We start from the raw sequence: 12985 nt of genomic DNA, 5'->3' as shown, positions 1-12985 counted from the left end.
GGAGTTAATAGGCATGTGGATAGAGGTGAACCGGTAGAGATAGTGTGCTTGGATTTTCAGAGGGCATTTGATGGGTTCCTCATGGGAGGCTTCTGGGAAAGGTGGGAGGTCATGGGATAGGTGGCGATGTCCTTTCATGGATTGCAGACTGGCTGGAGGACAGGAAACAGAGAGTAGGATTAAATGGGCAATTTTCTCAGTGGAAGGGAGTGGACAGTGGAGTGCCTCAGGGATCTGTATTGGGACCCTTACTTTTCAATATATTTATAAATGATCTGGAAAGAAATACGACGAGTGAGATAATCAAATTTGCAGATGACACAAAATTGTTCAGAGTAGTTAAATCACAAGCAGATTGTGATAAATTGCAGGAAGACCTTTTGAGGCTGGAAAATTGGGCATCCAAATGGCAGATTAAATTTAATGTGGATGCGTGCAAGGTGATGCATATAGGGAAAAATAACCCATGCTATAATTACACAATGTTGGGTTCCATATTGGGTGCTACAACCCAGGAAAGAGATCTAGGTGTCATAGTGGATAACACATTGAAATCGTCAGTACAGTGTGCTGCGGCAGTCAAAAAAGCAAACAGAATGTTGGGAATTATTAGAAAGGGAATGGTGAATAAAACGGAAAATGTCATAATGCCTCTGTATTGCTCCATGGTGGGACCGCACCTTGAATACTGTGTACAATTCTGGTCGCCGCATCTCAAGGGAGATATAGTTGCGATGGAGAGGGTACAGAGAAGGGCTACCAAAGTGATAAGGGCAGTGGAACAACTCCCCTATGAGGAAAGACTAAAGAGGTTAGGACTTTTCAGCTTGGAGAAGAGACGACTGAGGGGGGATATAATAGAGGTGTTTAAAATCATGAGATGTCTAGAACGGGTAGATGTGAATCGGTTATTTACTCTTTTGGATAGTAGAAAGACTAGGGGGCACTCCATGAAGTTAGCATGGGGCACATTTAAAACTAATCGGAGAAAGTTCTTTTTACTCAACGCACAATTAAACTCTGGAATTTGTTGCCAGAGGATGTGGTTAGTGCAGTTAGTATAGCTGTGTTTAAAAAAGGATTGGATAAGTTCTTGGAGGAGAAGTCCATTACCTGCTATTAAGTTCACTTAGAGAATGGCCACTGCCATTAGCAATGGTAACATGGAATAGACTTAGTTTTTGGGTACTTGCCAGGTTCTTATGGATTGGCCACTGTTGGAAACGGGATGCTGGGCTTGATGGACCCTTGGTCTGACCCAGTATGGCATTTTCTTATGTTCTTATGTTCTTAATCTTTCCTTGCAATCTGGGACTGTCCAGCCACTTTGGAAAGAGCAGTAATTAGGCCTGTTTTGAAAGACTCTTCTATTTCCTCAGATAATTTTTCTAATTACGCCTAATTTATGTACTATTGCAAAAATTTTAGAAAAATGTGAGTGTAACCCGTTTTCTGGGAATAAACTGAATCCCAAAGAGCCATAAAAAAATTTATAAAACAGGATAGCTCCTCTGCCCTTTCTCCAACTCTTCTGTCTCCAAGGGTGGATTCTTTTCTGTCTGTGTGTGTGTGGGGGGGGGGGGGGGTGGAGGCTAACCTTCTGGGCCCAGGCACTGGAAACCTTTTCTGTGTGTGTTCCCATAGCTCTTTGGGAAAGTACCTTTACAAAACAGGCAGAATTCATTGGATAGGTGTCTAAATTAAAGTTTACTGTGATTGATTTTACAAGAATCAGTAGGAGTAAATAATAAAGTGTCCAGTTATAGCCAGATTAACTTGCCATACTGGAGTAATGATTTAATAGGTATCTCCCTTTGTGGAAGTGTCCCTTGGAACTTGAGTTTGAAAATTGAGTATCCTCCATGGGACAGAGAGAATATAAATCCCAAGGTGGCTGGGGGTATCCTAACCAGGGCTGATGTTCCCTTCTCCACTGTATCTAATGTCCAGAGGGCACTCCTGAACGCCAACCTGCCTATGTACTGTGTCCTAGGGTGGAAACTCTGATTGGGGGGGTCTCCCAATGTTCTTCTCCTTCAGTATCTTCTTCAAAAGACAGATTGCTGACCTTTCATGGAAGAAAGGCCTCTACCGGAACAGTTTTATAGTCCAACTATGGGTAAGGAAGGAGCAAAAAATACTTCTTTCCCACTCAGATGGAAAAAACAAACCAAATCTTTACTGACTGGTCTCTGCAATCTCCCCTTGATAGTGAAAATGGGTATACAAATCCCTTCTGCACTTCTGGAGAGGGGATTGCTGCCTCCCAGACAGCACAGGTCTTCAAACACAAAAATCTCATAGTTAGTAAAAATATCAAAACCCACTATCTAATCTTCTCTTCCCTCCAGTCTATCAACAAGATCTGGCAGGACAGTGTCCCTCCTTTCCTGATGTAGGCTGGGGGCCTAAACTTGGAAAGCACACTGAATACACATCCTTTTTCTCAAAAGAAAATCTAAACTGCCTCACTCTCCATGCTCTACCCCCCCCCCCCCCCCCCCCCAATGGACTAAGGGCTACACATTCTAGCAAGCCGCTAGGGAAGGTGCTATTTGGAATGGTATAACCATCTAGATGACTAACCATGAGCAGGCAACTAGGGCCATTTAATGGAGATCTCATAGTCTCTACATGTGCTAATGCAGAGAGATGATGTTTTAGATACTAATGATATTCTCCATGATGATCAATTCAGGTTCTGTAGAGGGAGATGTACTGAGAAACTTTTAATATCCTTGTTAGACAAAATCTGATGCATAAGAAGAGTGGAATTTTAGTTTAACTGGATGTCAAATCAGCTTTTGATACTATCATGCATGCTAAATTATTGAGGAAATTGTCAGATATTGGGATTAAAGGATTAGTATTGAAATAGTTGTATTCTTTTTTACATGAGAGATCTTAAAAGGTCCAAATTAGAAGTGATCATTCTAAATAGTACTCCAATGAATGGGAGTACTTATTGGCAGTACTTTTTAATATAATTTTACAGCCGTTAGCAGCAGCATTATCAGCTTTATCACTAATTTAAAAAATATATGCTGATAATGTACTGTAGGAAAATATGTGTATTCTGTATTTGTGGATTGCCACTAGCTTCCTCCTTCTCTTGTCTATCCCTCTCTCTGGGATGAGGAGCAGAATTACAGAAACTGACTACCTAATATCTCCTATTCATATGTAATCTGAGTAGCTCAGAAATGGACTCTGTTCTCCTCAGAATCAGACTTTTATTGATCAGACATAATAGGCTTACTCGGTAGAATAAGATAGGCAACACTTACCTCTATAGTTATTAACATAGCCTAGGCTTATACTGAGTAAAGCTCGGAGACTTTGACTTGCTTTGGGTATATTAATTGGTATAGCTAGCTAACTACCCCCATAATTTTAGGTGATTACCTTCCATTGCACCCTGGAGCTTGCTCTGTAGTTAGAGATCTTAGAGACAGTCTCTGCCAAATGGACTCTGCCATCCTGGCCCCTATCATTTGCTGGGCTAAGGAGGTTTGTCTGAGACTTGGAGAAGAAAAGACAGGTTTGACATCCAGGTAACAGCAGGGCTTTCTTACGTGCAGCTTTCCAGGACACCTGAGCTCAACTGCTTTGTTATAAGAAGGGGCGGGGGGGGGGGGGGGGGGGGTGGGGGGGGGGGTGATGGTTTGGGTATTGTTTTCAGGTGTTAATGGTTCTCCTTTCATAGGTTGCCTCCCTGAGATTCTTTTTAACAGGCAAGCCATGCATATTTAAGAGCTCATACATAGTCAAACAAGTGCATTAAAAAATTTAGACTGCTGTCCCCCTTTTTCCATCGGTGGGGCAGGGTGTTATTGCTCTTGCTCTGTCAGTGCTTTTCTGTGAGCTGACCTATCTGATAAACTCATCCTTGGATAGGCTGTTTTTCATCTCCAGGCGGACATATACCTGGGCTGCTTAGCTTGCTTGTGAAGAGAAGTTATATGCCTTACGTTAAACAGGCAGATCAGATAACTTAGGCACATATTGCTATTCTGGTCAAAGTTACTCTTCTGTATTTCTTTGCAGAAACACAGGCCAGTGTCTAATTTGAAGTTAGAATTTCTATTTTGCTTCATACAAAAGTAAAAACTTCTAGCTTCTCCCTATAGTACAATTTTATTTACCAAGTGAGATAATAGGAGAGTTGCCTGAGGTTGTTTTTAAGCATCATTTGGAACATGTAGGTTTTTAGTTTAGGAACAATTATCTGACACTAAATCTTGCAAAAACTTCTATTTTATGTTTAGGGACCTTATCTATGCCAAATGATTTAAGATTATTTACCCCGGACAGGAATAAGATACTTTTATGCCCCGAGGCTAGGAATTTAGATATGGTGTTGGTCAGATTCAAGGTTGACTTTAATGGCACAAGTAAAGTAAATTGCATTTTTAAATTGCAATTATTATGTCCATTTAAGAATCAAATCTTCCATCTGTCAGAATTTAGGCTAGGCATTCAAGCCATAGTCTGTGCCCAACTTGTTATTGAAACTCATTGTATGGAGGATTACCTAAATTTTTACTGCATATACTATAGCTCATTCAAAATGTAGCTGTTAGAGTAACTTTTTATTTAAAATATGGTGATAGTATTTCACCTTTTCTGATAAAATTGCATTGGCTGCCAGTGAAGCAGAGGGTTAGGTTTAAGTTATTAATCTTAGTACGTTAAGTCTTTCTGATTGAAGAAAAAGATAATTTATTTTGTGCCTGCTTGTCCACCGCGCTCTGACTTTCAGCATTTATGAACAGTTCAAGATATTACAGCTGTAAGGTTAATCAGAACCAGGTCTAAAGATTTATCTTTATTGGGTCCTGAACTTTGGAATACTATATCTAATGAACTTCGTATCATAATTGATTATATGAAATATTGAAAGGCATTGAAAACCTTTTTGTTCTTAGCTGCTTTTAATTAATGATTGTTGGCTGTTTATTTGAACTGTGTATGTTGGCTGTAAACTGCATTGGTGGTCTGCAAAGTGCAAACTATAAATCTATGAAATAAATTAAAAAAAACAATTCAAATAAATAAAGACATTTTTTTTTGTTTTTAAACTAAAAAAATAAAACAAATTAGAGTCCCCATGAAATTAATGGCCGAAAGTAAATGGATTTGTTTTCTTTTGCACATCCCTAATATCCATTTCCTTGAGGGCTGCAGGTCATTTTGGTTTTCAGGGCATCTACCATGACTGTCCCTTACATATATTTGTATTTTATGGGTAACCTGAAAACCAGACCTAGTTGCCACCCTTGAAAGAGCACAGAGAAAACCTCCCCCATCCAAAGACTTTTTTTTTTAATTTAAGATCAGCCTTTAAGAAGTTATAATATCAATTTAAAACAAAAAGCAAAGTCATCTTTTTCGTGATCTTCTCTTTTCCAAAATGAAAGCACAGGAAAGCCTGTACTTTTGCTTGATTGTGTAATAAAAAATAAAAGTGGCACATTGGGGCAGATATTCAGAGTCACTGAATATCATGCTAACTGGTTAAATTTCAAAAATTCTACCCCAGGCACACCACAACCTGGTTCATTTTTTATCCAGTTAAATCTGTGTACACAGTGATTTTGTGCAGAGAAATTGTAGCCAGACTAAAGTGGGTGAGGTGGAGGATTTTAATTAGTTAGATTTAAGAAGTTAAAAGCCAGTTTTAACCATATAACTCTTTTGAATATCAAACCCATTATGATAAAAAGGAGCTATACTTTTAATCATTATAAAAGCAAAGTTGAGTTGCAAGAAACTAGTATTTCTATCTTGCTATTGTAGAAATGTGACTGGAATTTATTGATGAGGATGTTATGACATGAGCATAACAGTGCATGAATGCACATGAATAAATATATGCACCAATGTTGGTCATTTTCAATGTCTGCCCTCAGTACTGTTGAAATGGATTTGTGTCAAAGGCTGCAAAGACATAAGAGCAACACTGCATCTCAGAATGGAGGAGTAGCCTAGCAGTTAGAGCAGTATGGAAACTTCTTATGCTCTTATGTTCTTATCATGCCCAGGCCCAAAGCCCAGGCCTTGGATCTCCTCTTCACATCTTCTTTCTTTGGCTTTTCTTCACCAACTGATGCCTTCTGCTGGGGTCACTGCGCCGGAGTTAATTAACTCCAGTGCATCCTACCTAGCGGAGGGTGCATTTTGATGTATGGCAGCTAATTCAATTAACTATGGCACAATGACCCCAGGGCCTAGGCTGAGACCCCAGTGTCAAGCTTGGGTCTACGCCTCGGTCCCTTCATCAGGCCGTGGCCTATTCCTAGGCGAGGCTCAGGCTTTGGGCTTTAGCCTAGGCCAAAGCGCTGGAGTCACGCTCGAGTTTAAAGCTAGGACCACTGCTTTGGGTCACGGCCTACTCCCTAAATGAGGCACCGGCTTCTGGCCTAGTCCCCACTGGCAATGTTTTAAAAGAAAATAGGTTTTCAAAATGAAATGAGATTCTGACAAAATTTCATCAGAATTTAACTCTTTCCTGTTTGAAAATGATTTGAAATGAGATAGGAAATTTCATCCCATTTCCTATTTTGTTTCTCCCGAATGCACATCCCTAATATTTTTGGACTTTGATTGATTTGTCTGGAGAGAAGGGCATCTCCCCTGCATCCCAAAAGGCTGTATCATAGGACTTTTTTTTTGCTGAATATCAGCTAGAGTAAGAGACATTTTTGTAGTTAAGAAAAGAATCAAGAAACTGGAGGAGACTTCTACAAGTTTGGATTACAGTTAAGATTTTGACCCAGTTTGGGATTGTTTTCTAAGGATTTTTCATGATTGGGAATTGATTTTTCTAAAGTTTTGTGCTTGGGGGTATTTTTCCACTTGATTGCTTAAATTAATGCTATAACTCCATTCCAATTATCCCATTCTCCAAGGGAAGGATATATTCTCTATGGATGAAGGTGCAAGAGAACCAAAATGAGAGAGAACACCTAAATCGGGCAAAGTACAGAATCTATATTTTTTGTTGCACTGATATTTTTTATGATATTTGGAATATTGGTCTGGATCATACTAGCTAAGTTGCAGTAAAGACTTTATTTTGAACACCACTCAGGACTTTGTGTGGCCATTTTCTCAGGCACAAGTGAATGGGTGGAAAGTGGTTTGAATCTCTATTTTCGTCTAGCCACTGCTATTACTAGCAACAGTAACATGGAATAGACTTAGTTTTTGGGTACTTGCTAGGTTCTTATGGCCTGGATTGGCCACTGTTGGAGACAGGATGCTGGGTTTGATGGACCCTTGGTCTGACCCAGTATAGGCATGTTCTTATGTACTCTGATACTTTTGGCCTCTTTACTCCTTTATTGGACTCTTTTGTACACTGTGAGGAACATCCAGCTCAGTGTGACTCTTTTGATGTGTGCCAGGAGTCCCGAAAGACGATTCTTTCTCCGCATCTAGACTTAAGCCTGGACCTATAACCATTTTGGTTGATGTTAGTTGCACAATCTGTTGTGGGCTAGTTCCAAATAGCGCACCCTAACATGTTTTCTCACACACAAAACTCTAAAATCAAAGTTCACTATACCATAAAATGTTATGCAGCTTGATAAATAAGACCCATATTGGATTTTGTTTCCTCCACGAGAATTGAACAATGTTTTGCAACATGCCATAGAGTGCTGAAATACTCAAAAAGTTGATTTAAAAAAATCACCAGAAACTTTGCTGGATAAAAGAAGGATTAAATAATTCAGATTAAATTTGGATCCCAATACTCCAACAGGTTCTTGATTCTTGAAGGATGTTGCTATTAGTAAGTTTCTAAAATCTTGAATGAAGTTTTTGGGACTAGGATTTCAATCTCTGAGCTCTCATGCCACAAACCACAGAATCAGATTTTACAGCCAAATGATTTAGTTCTGTGAGTCAAATTAATTGTGCCCAGGGAAATTAAGGTCTATTGGGAAGCCTAGATTACTTGATCACATCACTTACAAATGACAGAAACTTTTATTACTCCTTAAAAAGTATCTTCAGATTATTTTAATGGTTAGAGGACAAAAAATGGTATTTTGGTTCCATTGTCTTTCTCACTGAAGACTATTCATTGTTAAAATGCTTTTAACACAAGAAAATCTTGCAGTCTGTTCTTGTCTGGATTTAAGAAATATAATGGAAATAGAATATCACTAACCCCTAGGAAAAAGATGTCGTGCTGTTTCTTAATTCTGAGCCCCATTTCTCCACATGCAATAGCAAGGAACTGGCAGGCACTGGTATTGGCAAACTGTGCTCAACATTTTCAGCAGCTACTCTAACTCCCCGATGACAGGAAGGACATGTTCATAATGTAGTGGGCCGCCTTAGACTTGTAAAATTAAATCTTCCACTGCTCAGCTAAAAAAAACTGCAGAGTTCAGCAGTATTCATATCTGCTTTGACCTCTCTGGAAAGCAGAGAAATCCATCCGCTCCAGAATCCTGATGTGTGAAGTAATGGTGAATGATAGCATGAAGGTCATCACATCCCTTGATTTTCATTCTTAAGGGTTTGAATGTTTGTAATGCTGGATGGGCTTATTTTGTCTTGATCTGACAGGCACTTACTGACATAAAGTCTTAGTCAGTAGAAATTGTTTCCATAGACACAGAATAGGGAAAAAGTCATTTTTGAATAAAGCCCATAGGGCCAGATGTACTAAGCGTTTTTTTCCCCACATGTAGGAGATGGGGGGGAAAAACCCTTTGTAGTTCATTTTTCCCATAATCTTCTAAAACAGCGTTTCCCAGTTAGTGTGCTGTGGCTAAAGCACAGGTATGCCTCAAAACATTCATTTGGCTAGCCAGGACTGAAAAGAGGCGAGTCTGAGCCGCTGCCGCAGCTACTGGCCACAGTACAATCTTAATGTTTGCTTAATCCTCATACCTTCTCGCCTCCAGGATGTCTGTCCACTGGCAGGGAGAGTTGATGAGCAGTGCTTATCTGCTCCTCCTTCCTGCTCTGCAAATTTTCCTTTGCAATCGAAACTGCGAGTGACCCCGTAAGTCTTGCGAGCACCACTGGCCTTGCACAGTTTCAACTGCAGAGGGAAGTAATGAGGAGGAAGAAAGAGCAGCAAGGAAGCGCTGAGGACCGACATCTGCCTGTTGCAGTATATTGTAGAGATGTGAAATCATGTGCCCGATCGTCTTAACGATCAGGTTCGGATGGTGGGAGGGAAAAATCGGATCGTTAGAGATTGTGAATTGGAATCGTTCCGATTCCAATTCACATTGTTAAATTTTTAGTGAGGCCTGAGCAGATAAACAAAACCCCACCGACCCCCCCCCCCCCCCAAAAAATGTTAAATTACCTGGTGGTCCAGTGGGGAGGGGGGAGGGGGTCCCCGGCACGATCTCCCGCTCTCGGGCCATCGGCGCCATTTTGGCTACCACTGATAAAAGGCGCCGATGGCCCGAAAAAAACCCCCCACCCCGACCCTTTTCAAATTACCCCTTTGCTTCTCCCACCCTCCCGACCCCCACAAAAACCTTTTAGATGTACCTGGTGGTCTAGCGGGGGGTCCAGGAGCCATCCCTTCAATTGTGCCGGTGCTGGTGCTGGAGGTTTCAAAATGGCGCCGATCGCCTTTGCCCTTATCTTGTCACAGGGAGCGACCGTCGCTCTCTGTGACAAGGTAAGGGCAAAGGCGATAGACTGCCAGAATGGCGCCGATCGCCTTTGCCCTTAACTTGTCACAGGGAGCGACCGTCGCTCTCTGTGACAAGGTAAGGGCAAAGGCGATAGACTGCCAGAATGGCGCCGATCGCCTTTGCCCTTAACTTGTCACAGGGAGCGACGGTCGCTCCCTGTGACAAGTTAAGGGCAAAGGCGATCGGCGCCATTTTGAAACCTCCAGCACCGGCACCGGCACGATTGAAGGGATGGCTCCTGGACCCCCCGCTAGACTACCAGGTACATCTAAAAGGTTTTTTGGGGGGGTCGGGAGGGTGGGAGAAGCAAAGGGGTAATTTGAAAAGGGTCGGGGTGGGGTTTTTTTTTCGGGCCATCAGCGCCTTTTTATCAGTGGTAGCCAAAATGGCGCCGATGGCCCGAGAGCGGGAGATCGTGCCGGGGACCCCCTCCCCCCTCCCCACTGGACCACCAGGTAATTTAACATTTTGGGGGGGTTTGGGAGGATGGGGGAGTGTAAGGAATTTGTTTTAAAAGGTCGGGGTGGGTTTAGAGGTTGTGTTGGTGTGCCGGTTTTCCCACCCTCCCCCAAATAATTCCCGTGCCCTATTTAACGATACAATATAAATGCTCCTGACGATAAATCGTGGGCATTTGTATTGTATCGTGTACTCTAACGGTTTAGAACGATTTTAAAATTATCGGACGATAATTTTAATCGTTCAAAAACGATTCACATCCCTAGTATATTAGTGGATAGACGAAAAGGCGAGAAGGAACAAATGAATGTGTTAGGGGTATAGGGAAGGGGGGGGGGGAGTTGGAGAAGGGACAGAATGCCTCAGGAGAGTGGAGGGGGGGAGTGAAGACGCTGATGCCAGGGTGGTGGGCAGAGAAGGTGATGATGCCAGAGGGTGGGGGCAGAGGTAAGAGAAGATGATTATCCCTTGAGGGGGGGAGATGGAAGAAAAGAAAAAGGTCATGATGCAAGGGGAGGTGGGGGAGAGAGAAGGGAAGAGAAGGTGATGTTGCCAGGATGAGGGGTTGGGGAGAAGGAAGAGTGAAGAGAGAAATAACGATGCTATGGAGCTGAGGGAGAGAGAAGAGAAGGGAAGATGGTAATGTCAGGGGGTGGGAGAGAAGCTAGGGAAAAGAAGGTGATAATGCCATGGAGTGGGGAGAGAGGGAAGAAAAGGGAAGGTGATTAGGAGAGTGGGGGGAGGAGAAGATGAGGATGCCTGGGAACAGAAGGGAAGATTATGATGTCAGAGGGTTGAGGAGAGAAAAGAAATGAGCAGGTGATGTCATGGATGCCAAGGAGTGGGGGAGAGGGAAATCAAGAGAAGGTGATGTTGTTAGGGAAGAGGGGGAGGGAACGAAAGAGAAGTTGATAATGATGTGGATTAGTGGGAAAGGGAAGAGAAAGGAAGGTAATGATGCCAGGGGAGTGGGAGAAGCGGGAAGGGTGCATGATGATGCCCAGCGGGGTGGGGAAGAAGGGAGGTCATGGTGTGGCATGAAGAGGTGAACCCTGTGCTGGGTGTGCCATGACACAAAAAAGGCTGGGATCCACTATTCTATAATGATCTACAGATTTATTTGTTGTGATCTGTAGTTTTAAAGGACATTGTGTACTGATGGTTGCCTTTTCCTGAATGCTGCTAAATGTGAATATAAAAAGTGAATGGTGATCTGAAGCCCAAAATATATAACATTTCACATGAATATTGCCAAAGTATTGGATTATTAACCAAGTAAATTATTAAAGCTATGTTGAGCAGGATTGTTAAATTCATCAGTACTTGCTTATTTGCTGCCATAACATCAACCTATCTTACAAGTAAATTTTAAAAGGTGCACATAAACAAAAATACCCTCAAATTTATATCATGTGTGCAAGTACCATTTTAAAATATCACTACTGCATGTATGTGTTGGAGCCTTTATGGGTGTACTCAGAAGTGAATGCCTGGATAGAGAGAGAAACTCTTTTAAAGGGCCAATCTGACACTCTATTTTTCTCCCACTGTAAGAGGGACACTTTCAACCCAAGGTGGGTTTTGTTGTCTTTCCTCATGTTGACACTGTTGATCTTACCATACTATGCCATCAACTGAGAAAAATTGGAATTGATGGCAATGTTATTAAGTGGTTCACTTCCTTCCTATCAAAAGGTCATTCCAAGTCAAACTGGGTAACCATATATCTGACACCTTCCCGATTAAGGCAGGTGTCCCCCAGGGTTCAGCACTCTCAGCAACTCTATTCAACATTTATATGCTTCCTCTATGTAAACTACTATCTGATCTAGGAATGACCTTCTACCTAGACGACAACAACATTCAGTTCTACAAACCATGCACCAAATCCTCTGGAATTACAATACTGTCTCTCATGACACAAATGAAGGCTATACAACATGAATTATCTAAACTCAAACTAACTCTAAACCCAAAAAATACTGAAATCATATGGTTAAGAAGAAATCTACCTATAATGACACCACAGACACTTGACCTGGATAACATTAATATTACACCCTCAAACCAAGTTCAGGACTTAGGAAATAGGAATTCAGATTGACGAGAACCTTTCAATGGAAAAAACACATAAATAAATTAATCAAATCAGGCTATGCTAGACTGCAAACACAGACTGAAACCATTACTGACCCACAAACACGTCCGCACGGTCCTGTAAACCCTCATCTTCTCAAACTTAGACTACTGTAACTCACTACTACTAGAAGTACCTGTCTACTAAAAAAACGTCAACTACTTCAAAATGCTGCAGCAACATTCTTAACAGTTTCAAGAAAATGTGATCACATCTCGCATTCTCTGATAGCTCTACATTGGCTACCTGTACAATCCCAAATCAACTACAAAGTCTTAACATTAATACATACCACCATCCATTCTAACAACTCTGGACTGGTAGGCATTGAACTACAACCATACAAGCCACAGAGATCACTAAGGCCTGGATTTATCAAAATGCATTAAATATCGCCTGCGATAGAAAAAGGGGCATGTTTTATGGTAATAGGTAATTTATCGCAATTTGCGCTAATACCTATGCGAAGAACTAAGTTACCGCAAATTGCGATAACTTTTTTGCACTTTGAGATAAGTGCCAGAATGTGGTATTTCCTACATACAACCACTGGGGGGACCATATTTACTATCAGGGCCACTGATAGCTTTAATAATTCACTTGGTTAATAATCCAATACTTTGGCAATATTCATGTGAAATGTTATGTATTTTGGGCTTCAGATCACCATTCACTTTGTAACGATCCTTTAGTAGGCTTGAGTTCTTTCACC

Source organism: Rhinatrema bivittatum, chromosome 2, assembly GCF_901001135.1.
Source record: "Rhinatrema bivittatum chromosome 2, aRhiBiv1.1, whole genome shotgun sequence".
Lineage (NCBI taxonomy): Eukaryota > Metazoa > Chordata > Amphibia > Gymnophiona > Rhinatrematidae > Rhinatrema > Rhinatrema bivittatum.
This window is presented reverse-complemented; position numbering follows the sequence as displayed.